At 37.9% G+C, this 12,000-nt stretch overlaps 1 long non-coding RNA gene across 1 annotated transcript; it reads left to right on the top strand.

Annotated features, from left to right (window-relative positions):
• On the top strand, positions 1-12,000 carry LOC110348775 (uncharacterized). The gene is made up of 3 exons (XR_002394311.2): positions 1-136; positions 11,165-11,239; positions 11,818-12,000. It is a non-coding gene; the product is annotated as an uncharacterized LOC110348775 (long non-coding RNA).

Genomic DNA, 12,000 nt, shown 5'->3' with positions numbered 1-12,000 from the left:
GAAATGAGGATATTAATGTTCACTATGCAGAAGTTATCTGATAATGAAATGAAATAACATGTGGTCTGGCAGATACTTGAACTTCAATAAAAGACAGTGGTGATGGTGATGATGATTGACATGTCACAAGGCAGAGGTGAGTGAAATCGACCTGATTCTTCCTGGCTTTGGAATTATCTAGTTCTAGCTAAGTTGCTCCACTACAAAAACTCTCATTCAACTCAAACCTGGGTTGGGATTTGGTTCATCCAGAGCACCAGCTAGCTCAGTCTAACCAGGTAACTTCTTGATGTTAGTGCCTCACTTATTCCTAGTTCTTTTTTGAAGCGTAGGAATAATTTTTGAAACTGTATCAAGGAAAAAAGTTTCTGATAAAATAATGAGCCTTCCTTATTTTGAGCTTCCTTTTGATGCTTGCCACCTCGCTCCCATTATGGCTCTTTGTCCACCATTGAAAAGGCCAATGTCCTCAATTTGTGCCCAGCTGGAAAGAGAACATTGAGCTGAAGAGTGTAAAGAAGCAAAGAAATCACACTGAGATGATATTTTCCTTTATGAGACATTTTAACAATCATAACAGAGAGAATGTCTTATGAGCTGACCAACATTTTTAAATATGGAAAATGTTTCCTGTGTCTGGAGCACTCATTATATCCTTATATATTTGATGTCACTAACAGAGCAATTGAGAGGTTTGTCCTACATGAAAAAATATTTAACATAAGGAAAGAAAAGAAAAAATATAATCGTTTTCTAAACCTTGATGTGTACCAAGAGTCCTGTACATTTGGTAAGAAGTTGCATTCTTAATCTGGTTGCATTACTCTTACTGTCCAATTCTCTCTCTCTCTCTCTCTCTCTCTCTCTCTCTCTCTCTCTCTCTCTCATTTTCATAATACTTGGCTATTTTTGCATGGTTTTGATGTCTTCTTTTATATCTTTAATAATATTAATCATACTTATTTGCAGTTTCTACTAGATTGTTTTATCACTTAAAATTCTCAGAGATATAAATCTGTTTGCTTTGTATGCCACTCTCACTCATGGTTTTTAGGTTTGTGAGATGTGGCTACATCCTCAACAGGGCTTTCATATACAGCCTTGGAAACCTATATGAAGGTGTGGCCCTCCAGAGTATTGATGAGTTGGTTTTGTCAAATGCCACAGAGATGTTACTAATCTAAGACTAAATTTGATTTTAATTTTTCAGCTTAGAGGTTTCTGAACTTATTGGATAAAAAAATAAATCCCCAAATTCTGTAAGACATTGTCACAAATTCTCAGGAAAGACTTGTTTACCACCCATGGGCCAGGAAGAAACAAACATTGTCACAACAGATGAATTATTTTTCCCTAGGCCATCCTTTTAAAAGTTTTTTGTAGGGATCTCAGTTTCAATTTGCTAACTTTCACAGGGCTTTGGTCTCATATGAGTGCTAAAAACAGATCCGTGTGCTCATGGAGACAGGCTGTGCTCCTCAAGAAAAATATATGTCCCAGGACTTACTGTTATCATTTCAATTCTCTCTTTGTACCTAGCACTTGGGGAGTGGCCCTACATGCAAACTTAGCCCTTTACTTAAAAGAATGTGATTTATTTCATTTCAAATATCAACATTTCTGGTGGAAGAGTTTTGATGTTATCTGGTATACCATATGACTGAAAATGAAGCTATCTATTTATGCTTCTTGCTGTAGCCTGAGAGACCTTGTTAGAATACAAGTGTGATTTCATTATTAACATCACATAAAACATTTGAATAGCTTTCCAGTGGTTTCTCTTTTTTTTGCTTAAATTTTCTTATTAATACATTTTAGATACACAGTGTTTATATTTTAGGTGCACAAATGTTTAAATTTATCATCGGGTGCTTGTACCTGTACATGACGTATCTTGGTTCTTATTTTTTCCCCTTTACCTGTCCTCCCTTCGCCCCATCCACCTTTTCCTATTTACAAATACTTTGTTTCCATTTTATGCTCTTCTCATAATTTTTCCTTTCCCTTCTTTCCTTTCCCCTACCCCTCCAACTTGCCCTACACCTTTGAACTTTTTCTTCCTATTTCAAATTATCAATTATTCATTTTAATCATTTTAATCCTTAATTACACTTTCAGTTTCTCATACCAGAGAAACTATTCGGTATTTACACATGTGTGTCCTATTTATTTCACTTAAGAATATGGCCTCAGTATGCATCCATTTAGCTATAAATGTCTCTAGTTTCTCATTCTTTATGGCTGAGTAGTACTCCATTTTATTTTTTAAAAACCACATCTTCTTTATCCAGTTTCCAGTTGATGGGCACTTGGGTTATTTCCAAGCTTTAGCTGTTATGAACTGCGCCACTATAAACATGGGTGCACATATATCACTGTGGTATGATCCTTTTAATTCTTTTGGGAAGATACCCAGCAAGGGAATAGCTGGGGCAAATGGGACCTCTAGTCCTGGCTCTTTGAGGTATCTCCATACTGATTTCCACAGGGGTTGCACCAGTCTACACTACCACCAGGAGTGGAGCAGTGTTCTTCTTTCCCCACAGCCCCACCAGCATTTGTTATTGGTTGGTTTCAAGACAGCAGCCATTCTTTCTGGGGTGAGGTGGAATCTCAGCGCTGTTTTCATTTGCATCTCTCAAATGACGAGTGATGTTGAACATTTTTTCATATGTTTATTTGCTGCTTTTACTTCTTTGTTTGAGAAATGTCTGTTCATTTCAGATGCCCATTTTTGGATTGGGTCTTTAAATTTGGGGGGTCTGATTTTTTTGAGTTCTTTATATACTCTAGACAGTAGTCCTTTATCTGAGATACAGCTGCTGGAAAATGTTTCCCACATTGTAGGTTGTCTCTTAGCTCTCTTGGTGGTTTCTCTTGTAGTGCAGAAGCTTTTTAATAAGAAGAGATCCCACTTGTTGATTGTTTGTGCTAGTTCCCGTGCTACTGAGGTTTTGTTCATAAAGTCTTTTCCTATGCCAATGTCTTCAAGAGTTCTACCTAACTTATCTTCCAGCAAGTTTACTGTTTCTGTTTTAATATTTAGATCTTTAATCCACTTCGATCTTAGTTTAGTGCATGGTGATAGATATGGGCCTAGTTTTAATCTTTGGCAGGTTGAAATTCAGTTTTTCCAGCACCATTTATTAAAGAGGCTATCTTTCCTCCAGTGAGGGTGTTTGGCTCCTTTGTCAAAGATGAGGTGGCTGAGTATGTCTGGAGTTTTTTCTGTATCTTCTAATCTGTTCCACTGATCCTCGGGTCTGTTTCTTTACCAGTACCATGCTGTTTTTAATCACAGTAGCTTTGTAGTATAGTTTCAAGTTAGGGATTGTGATACCCCCTGCCATGTCTCTTTTGCCTAGAATTGCTTTTGCTATTCTAGGTCCCTTCTGGTTCCAAATGAATTTTTGGATTGTTTTCTCTAGTTCTGTGAAATATATTGTTAGAATTTCAATTGGCATTGCATTAAATCTATACAGTAGTTTTGGAAGTATGGCCATTTTCACTATATTGGTTCTTCCTACCCAGGAACAAGGGATGTCTTTCCATTTTCTTATATCTTCTTCAATCTCTTTTTTTCAGAGTGCTGTAGTTTTCTGTATAGAGGTTTTTTGCTTCCTTTGTTAGATTGATTTCTAGATATTTCTCTCTTTTTTTGGATGTTATTGTAAAAAGAATTGTTTCCCTAATTTCTCTCTCAGTGAGTCTGTTATTTGTGTATAAGGAGGCTATTGTTTTCTGAGTGTTGATCTTGTATCCAGCTACTCTACTAAATCTGTCAATTAAGCCCAGAAGTCTTTTGGTGGAGTTTTTTGGGACTTTCATGAAAAGTATCATATCATCAGCAAATAATGACAGTTTAACTTCTTCCTTTCCTATCTTTATTCCTTTTATTTCTTTCTCTTTTCTAATTGCTGTGGCTAATATTTCCAAAACTACATTGAATAGGAGTGGTGATAGTGGGCATCCTCGTCTTGTTCCTGAGTTTAGCATGAAAATTTTCAGTTTTTGACCATTTAGTATGATATTGTTTCTTGGTTTTTCATAGATAGCCTTAATCAGGTTGAGATAAAGATTTTCTATAGGGTTTTTATCATGAATGGGTGCTGGATTTTGTCAAATGCTTTTTCTGCCTCTATTGAGGTGATCATGTGGTTTTTGTCCTTGACTCTGTTAATATGGTGTATTACATTTATTGATTTACGAATGTTGAACCATCCTTGCATCCCTGGGATAAATCTGACTTGGTCAGGGTGTATGATCTTCTTGATGACCCTCTATATTCTGTTTGCCAGTATCTTGCTGAGGATTTTTGCATCTATGTTCATTAGGGAGATTGGCCTATATTTCTCTTTTTGGGTTGGGTCTTTCCCTGGTTATGGAATCAAAGTAACACTTGCTTCCAGGAATGAATTTGGAAGTATTACTTCCCTTTCAATTTCACTGATGAGTTTAAAGAATAATGGTGATAGTTCTTCTTTAAATGTCTTGTAGAATTCAGCAGTGAAGCCATCAGGACCTGGGCTTTTCTTTGTTGGTAAATTTTTAATTATGTTTTCAATTTCACTCATTGTAATCGGGGTGTTCAGAATTTCTATATCTTCTTCATTTAACTTTGGCAATTTGTATGTATCTAGGAATCTGTCCATTTCTTCTGTCTTTTCCATTTTATTAGAGTACAGGTTCTCAAAGTAGGTATTGATGATCCTCTGGATTTCTGCTGGATCTGTTGTGACTTCACCTTTTTCATTCTTATTTACATGGATTTGGGCCTTTTCTTTCCTTTTTTTGATAAGGTTGGCTAAAGGTTTATTGATTTTATTTATTATTTCAAAGAACCAAGTCTTTGATTCATTAATTTTTTGTATCATTCTCTTAGTCTCCATTGCATTGATTTCTGCTCTGATCTTTATAACTTCCTTTCTTATATGAGCTTTGGTTTGTCATGCTCTTCTTTTTCTAGGAGCTTGATGTTCAGCATTAGGTTGTTTATTTGAGCTCTGTTTTCCTAATATAGACCTTCACTGCTATGAATTTCCCATGTATAACTGCTTTCATTCTGTCCCATAGATTCCTGTATGTTGTACTGGGATTATCATTTACTTGTAGAAATTGTCTAATTTCTTCTTTAATTTCCTCTGTGACTGATTGGTTGTTCAGGAGAGTGTTATTCGAATAATTTCCATGTGTTTGGGGTGGTTTTGTGGTTTCTTATGCTATTGATCTCCAATTTTATTGCATTATGGTCTGATAATATACAGGGAGTAACTTCAATTCCTTCACATTTACTTAAACATGTCCTATGAGCTAGCATGTGTTCTATTTTGGAGAATGACCCATGTACAGCCAGAAAGAATGTATTCTGATGTTGTGGGGTGGAATACTCTGTAAACATCTATTAAGTCCATTTGTTCAATACCATGGTTTAGTTCTAGAATTTCCTTGTTAACTTTTTGTCTAGATGATCTGTCTATTTGTGATAGTGGGGTATTGAGGTCCCCCACTACAATTGTGTTAGTGCTTATTTGGTTTTTCATGTTTATTAATATTTGTTTTGTATAGTTGGGGGCATTCGTATTTGGTGCATATGTATTTAGGATTGTCATCTCTTCCTCTTGGATTGTTCCCTTCACAAGGATGTAGTGACCATCTTTGTCTCTCTTAATTAGTTTTGGTTTGAAATCTATTTTGTCTGCAAATAATATTGCTACCCCTGCTTTTTTCTGGGTTCCTGTCATGTGGAGAACTGTTTTCCATCCTTTTACTTTCAGTCTATGAATTTCTTTTTGAGTTAGGTGTGTTTCTTGTATACAGCATATTGCTGGGTTTTGGTTCTTAATCCATTCTGTCAGTCTATTCTTTTGATTGGTGAATTGAGGCCATTTACATTGATGGTTATAACTGATAGATATTGACTCATCTTTGTCATGATGTTTTACTTTTGTTGGCTCTTTTATTTATTTTTCCCCCTTTCCCTTTAGTTTCTTACCTTGCCTGGTGGCTTCCCTCTGTTGGGCCTCATGGAGTTGTGACCTTCACTCTCTTTTTCTAGGATATTGTTTAGAGTTGCTTGTAGTGCTGGTTTGGTGTTCATGAAATTTCTCAGGTGTTCTTTGTTGTGGAAGTATCTAATTTCCCCATCAATTTTGAAAGATAATTTTGCAAGATCCAACAGTCCAGGTTGGAAGTTATTTTCTTTTAGGGCTTGAAATACTTCACTCCAGGCTCTCCTTGTTTGTGCTGAGAATTCTGCCATGATTCCGATGGGCTTTCCTTTGTAGGTGATTTGTTTCTTTTATCTAACTGCCTGTAGGATTTTGTTCTTCTGTTGGGTTTCTGGGATCTTGACTATTATATGTCTAGGTGTAGATTTTTTTTATTGTGGCTAATTGGAGTTCTATATGCCTCACTTATCTGTATGTCCAATTCTTTACCTCTGTCTGGGAAGTTTTCTACTAGTACTTCTGTGAACAGTTTTTTATGTCATTTGTTCTTTCTCCTGCTTTTTCATGGACTCCTATCATTTTTATGTTACTCTTCTTTGCATCATCTAGCAGCTGCTGGATTTTTTTTTGTGGTCCCTTACTATTTTTAAGAACTCTCTGTTTTCATGGTCACTAATGGCAATCCTACTGTCTATATCTGATATTCTATCTTCATATTCCTTTAATCTGCTGTGAATACTTTCAATGTAGTTTTTAATCTCCTGGATATCTATTTGAATCTGTTTCATGGATTCCATTTCTTTCTTAGGCTGGGCATTCATGGCTTCCAGCATGGTTCTGAGCTCATCTATTTTTTTAATCTGTTTCTGTTCTAGAGCCTCTAATCATGTCTTTCACTCTGCTCACCATCTCTGTTGTTATCTGGGAAATTATTTTTGATTTAAATTTTTCTAGCGCCTCATTCATCTGTTTTGTTACTTCCTGTGCTATCAGTTCAGGGTGTCCAGGTGGTTGATTATCAGGCTTTTCCACCTTGTTTCCCCCAGAATTTGCCTTTGGTGAGGAGGAAGTCTGAGTTTGTGCTTTGTTTAAATGTCTTCTCATTTTTTTTGTTTTTGGTATTGTCCTTGGTTTAATTCCTGGGTTGATATTTCAAAATTTCTTATTGTAAGTATCTTTGTTGCTTGTATATAGAACCCTTATGGAATGATTGCTTCTCAGAGGTGTCTTTCAGATATAGCTAGTCTTTAGGTTTTGAGTCTCTAATGACTCTGAGTCTATCTCATTTCATTATACCAGGAAGGACAACTGATTAGATCATTCACAACACCTTAGCCCAAGTGATACAATAAGCCACACCATAGTATCAAGCACAGCTTAGAAAATGACAATTTGTGGTAGTTATGAATCTACCACCTTTAACTGTGTGAATTAAATTAAAATTGAGGACTAGCCCAACATATGTTTATAGTGAATAATCTCTTTAATATAGCATATTTACCCTTCAGGATGGGGAATTAGAAGGAGTTGGGGAGGGAGGGATAGACAGGTAGAAGGATATTGAAAGGTTAGCAGTGAAGCCAGAGGGCACAGGAAGATCAAGCAAACTCCAAGAAACTGTTGAAGACTAGAAGAAAAGACAGATTGAAAGAACAAAGACAAGACCAGAATAGCATAACAGCTATAGGGAAGCTAGAAACTGTATTTACTTTCCTTTAAAACTAATGACAATCGAGAGAAGGAAAAAGAGAAGAAACAAAAAATAAAGAAGAAATCTGAATTAAGGCCAGAACAGGAACAAAAAGGGAGATGAAGAACAGTGTGGGACAGTGAGAAAATGAGTGAGAGAGGGAAAGAAAAGAGAAAAGAAAGAAAAAAAGAAGAGAAAAATAAAAATTTGAAAAGAGTAGAAAAAAATGTAAAATAAGAGCAAAAAAAATTTTTTGCTTAAATTCTTTTATTGGTACATTTTAGGTATACAGTAGTTTTACATTTATTATTGGGTGCTTTTACCAGTACATGATGTATCTTGGTTCTATTTTTTCCCCATTATCTGTTTGCCCTTCACCCCCTCCACCTTTCCCTATTTACCATAGACTTTGTTTCCATTTTTATTCTTTTCTCATAATTTTTTCTTTCCCTTCTTTCCTTTCCCCTTCCTCTCTCACTTCCCTTACCCCTTTGGACCTTTTCTTCCTATTTCAAATTATCAATTATTTGCTTTAATCATTTTAATCCTTATTTACACTTTCAGTTTTTCCCACTGAAATAAATAGGACACATGTGTCAAAAAAAATTTTTTCGAAAGTAACAAATAAAAAATAAAAATGAAGGGCCTCCTTCAGGGTATGTCTCTGCTGTCACAATAGACAACATGGGCAGCAGTGTGCAGATATAAGTCAATGAGTCTCAGCAAGCCAGTAGCAGAGCCATGAGATTCAGGCAAATTTCTGGCTGCAAGTACCAAGTTGAGCTCCTTGTTGTCCTGCAGGGTTGAACTCTGCAAGGTTCTACTGCAGGTTCCAGCTGCCCTTCCCCTGAAGATCGTCCAGGTTCCAATGTGAGGTGATGATCCCTCCAACTTACCAAGTACAGTGTTCTGGTGTGCCTTTATTGCAGAGATTCTCTTCACTTTCCCACTGGGCTTCAGTTTTCATCAAGGAGCCTGAGAGAGGCCTTCTTTCTGTTGTTCACTTCTGCTCTATCTTCTGGAGCTCAGGACAATGGCCTTTATGACCCCCTGTGCCTCTGTAGTGTGTAGCCAGGTAGTGGCACAGCACAGCCAGGAGGCCAGAGGCGGGGGGTGGGGTGGGGGGGTGGGGATGGCTACAGGGGCTCCATGCAGCCAAGGTCCTCACCATCCACTGGCTGGTTGCTGGGGGGGCAGTCGCAGGGTCCCAGTGGTCTTAAGACAGATACTGAAATCCGTAACCCATAAGGCCTTGAATAGACTGGCCCTTACTTATTTCTCCAGCCTCCTGTTGAATCATATTTCTTCTCATTGTGGTCTGCTCATACTGGGGCTCCTTTGATTTCTAGCCTGTGCCTTACTCTTCCTCACAGTAGCAACTTCCCAAATTCTATTTTCTTCTCCTGGAATGCTCCCATATTCCCGTAGTTTACTCACCATTCAGATCTGAACATAATAGCTCAGTGACAGTTATCTAGGTCTGTGTCCTCTGGCACATGCATGTATTGCCCCAAATACTTCCCTTTTATTATGGTTATTACAGCCATGTTTTTACATCTATTTTTGTAATTACTTAATAGTCTCTCTCACTCATTGGGCTTCAAGCTCTTTGAAGGCAGGCTCCATATCTGATATTGTCCACTATTTTTGTGTAAAATTAACACTAGATGCTATCATCACATTAACACAAAGAATCCTAAAATCTCTACTTAACACTATAAAAATGTGCTCTCTCCATCATCTAAAGTAGGTCAGGCAGCTCTTCTCCATCAATATGTCACCATCAAGGCCACAAAGGAAGGGAAAGAATGAGGGATCATATGGAAGCTTTTTATGAACCAGACCAGGATACATCTCTTCCACACACATCCTATTGGGACAAATCTCAGTCCCAAGGCCCTACTGCAAAAGAGCTTGGGAATATAGATTACCTGTGTGCCTGGGAAGAAGAGGAGAAAGTCGTTACCAGTGAGCACTAAAGTTTCTGCCACACCATTTCTACTTTTAGGAAAGAGTAATTCCTGACAATAAAAAGCTCTTGATAAACATGAATTGAATGAATCAAAAAATAGATGGATAGGTGGATAGATGAAGGAATGGTTTTGTTGCCAGTGTTAACTTATTTATTCAGCCAATCTGTAAGCCATTTGAGTGTACAAACCGTATATGTATTTTCCATCATTATATCCCTATTTGCTGCAGAAGTTTTTGATGCAAGTAGAAGCTCACACCAGAATACATGATAATCATCACTTAGGAGATTATGTAGAATAAATGAAATGTTAATAGACTAAGTAAATTAAATATTTAAAGAAGGTTATAAAAGAAATTGGAAAAGCTGATGAATGTCATTATATTGTATACCTAAAATGTACCAATGATTAGAATGAATAATCAATAATGCAAAATAGGAAGAAAAGGTCCAAAGGGGTAGGGGTAGTGGGAGGGGCAGGGGAAAAGAAAGAAGGGAAAGGAAAAATGATGAGAAATGGAAAAAATGGAAATAAAATCTTTGTAAATAGGGAAGGATGGAGGGCATGAAGGGAGGGCTAGGAATGGGGAAAAAATAAGAACCAAGATGCATTATGTAAAGGTACAATTCCCAATGAGAAATGTAATTGTGTTGTATACCTACAATGTACCAATAAAAGAATTTAATAAAGTGCAAAAAAATAAAAAAGAAATTGGAAAAGCAATTTAAGATAAATTTGTGAGGGTCTGGGATGGATAGGAAAAAGAATAGAAGAAATTATGAAGAAAAGTTAGTATACACATAGCTGAGGGTAACAAAGGAAGAAATGGATGATAAGAATGGAGAGCCTTACATGAGTAATATCTCATCTGGCTAGTGTCATCTGAACACCATGTTTGCTGACTTGCAAACTTTAATTTTCTCTTTTGATGACTTACAGACTTAGACCTAGGAATGAGGGTGTGTCTTCAGTGAAAAGGTACCTTTCCTCCTCCTAGATTGACCCTTAGAGTTTAAAATGAGTAAAATGTGCACAGGAAGTATGTATTTGGATTCACCAGAAGTTGGTGCTACAGAAAGCCAGATCACACAGAATGGAAAACTACACTAGTTCCATCCCCAGCTGTCAGGCCAGGATTTCGCCCTAGCCTTTCTCTAATCAATACATAGAAATGCCTAGTGCCATCGGGAGGGAGCTGCATTTAAAAAAAATTAATGAAGTAGGACAGTCAAAATCTTTACATTCTTAATGCTCTTCTCTTCAGCTTTCTGCTCAGAGATGGAGATGACCCTGATAGCCACAGATGGGCAGTGTGAGGGTATCACTCTCCCCTCCCATAAGAAGGGACCAGGGCTACAAAAGTAGCAAACCCTACAAGGCAGGCTTCCGAAATGCACTGTTAAGAGTTAGTGACAGGGGAGCCGCTCTACCTCTGGGGCTACAGCAGTGCAGTGAGCTTTAGTGGATCAATACTTTAGTCTTGTCATGCTAATTGCTCATTGGTTGACATTCATGATCCTTCCTTGCTCCCTCCCTATGTAAACTCTTTATAGCTGGAACAGCGAGATGCAAAAATCTCAAGCCTTCAAAGCCAGCTCCTGGAGAAGAGAGAGGGCCTGGCAGCTGAGGTACGGTGCTTCTCCATTTTCTTGCCCCCCTAAAAAGAGGATTCATGTGTGTCTGCATGTGATGGTGTGATAGGGAAATGCACGAAGAAATGCCTGGAGTAACTCTCCTGTGACACATAAACAGTATTACCTTTTCAGAGCAGAACAATATCTCCTTCCACTCCTTTCCTCAGAAAAAAAAAAGCAAAGCATTCACTCATTCAGAGTTTGGTTGCACCCCTTCTGTTTGATGATTGTGTCGCCCTCCAACCAGTTCACAACAAATATGTACCTGCACTGTTCTCAAGCTGCTAAGAGAGAGAGAGAGAGAAGGAGAGAGATTGTACATGTGGGGTGTGTGTGTGTGTGTGTGTGTGTGTGTGTGTGTGAGATCATGCCTACCATATTGGCTTCCTGTCCCTGGAGCATCAGCTTTTCTAGCTGGCTGAACCTGTCCCCACAACCCTGTTGCCGCTGAGAACACCCCAACTCCTACTGTATAAGCTTCAGGCCTGTGTTATACAGGGTTTTGTTAAGCTGTTTAGTATTAATTGATTTTTTTTCCCATTTTTTCTTTCTTTCCCTGGGCGGGTCAATAGCTGAATGCTTCAGAAGCAGAGGATCTATCAACTGCAGACCAAGCATAGGGAGACGCAGACAAACCTGGAACAGTAACCCAGCCAGCTCCAATCGCTCCGACAATGCTTGGTGGCTGGACAGTGGAAAGCGGGAAATGTGCCACAGCCATGAGGCAGGAAATCGACTCTGACCCAAGCCTTGAG

This window comes from Heterocephalus glaber, unplaced genomic scaffold, assembly GCF_053883595.1.
Source record: "Heterocephalus glaber isolate CG9 unplaced genomic scaffold, H.glaber_assembly_v1.0 deba00000071, whole genome shotgun sequence".
Taxonomy (NCBI): Eukaryota; Metazoa; Chordata; class Mammalia; order Rodentia; family Bathyergidae; genus Heterocephalus; species Heterocephalus glaber.
This window is presented reverse-complemented; position numbering and strand designations above follow the sequence as displayed.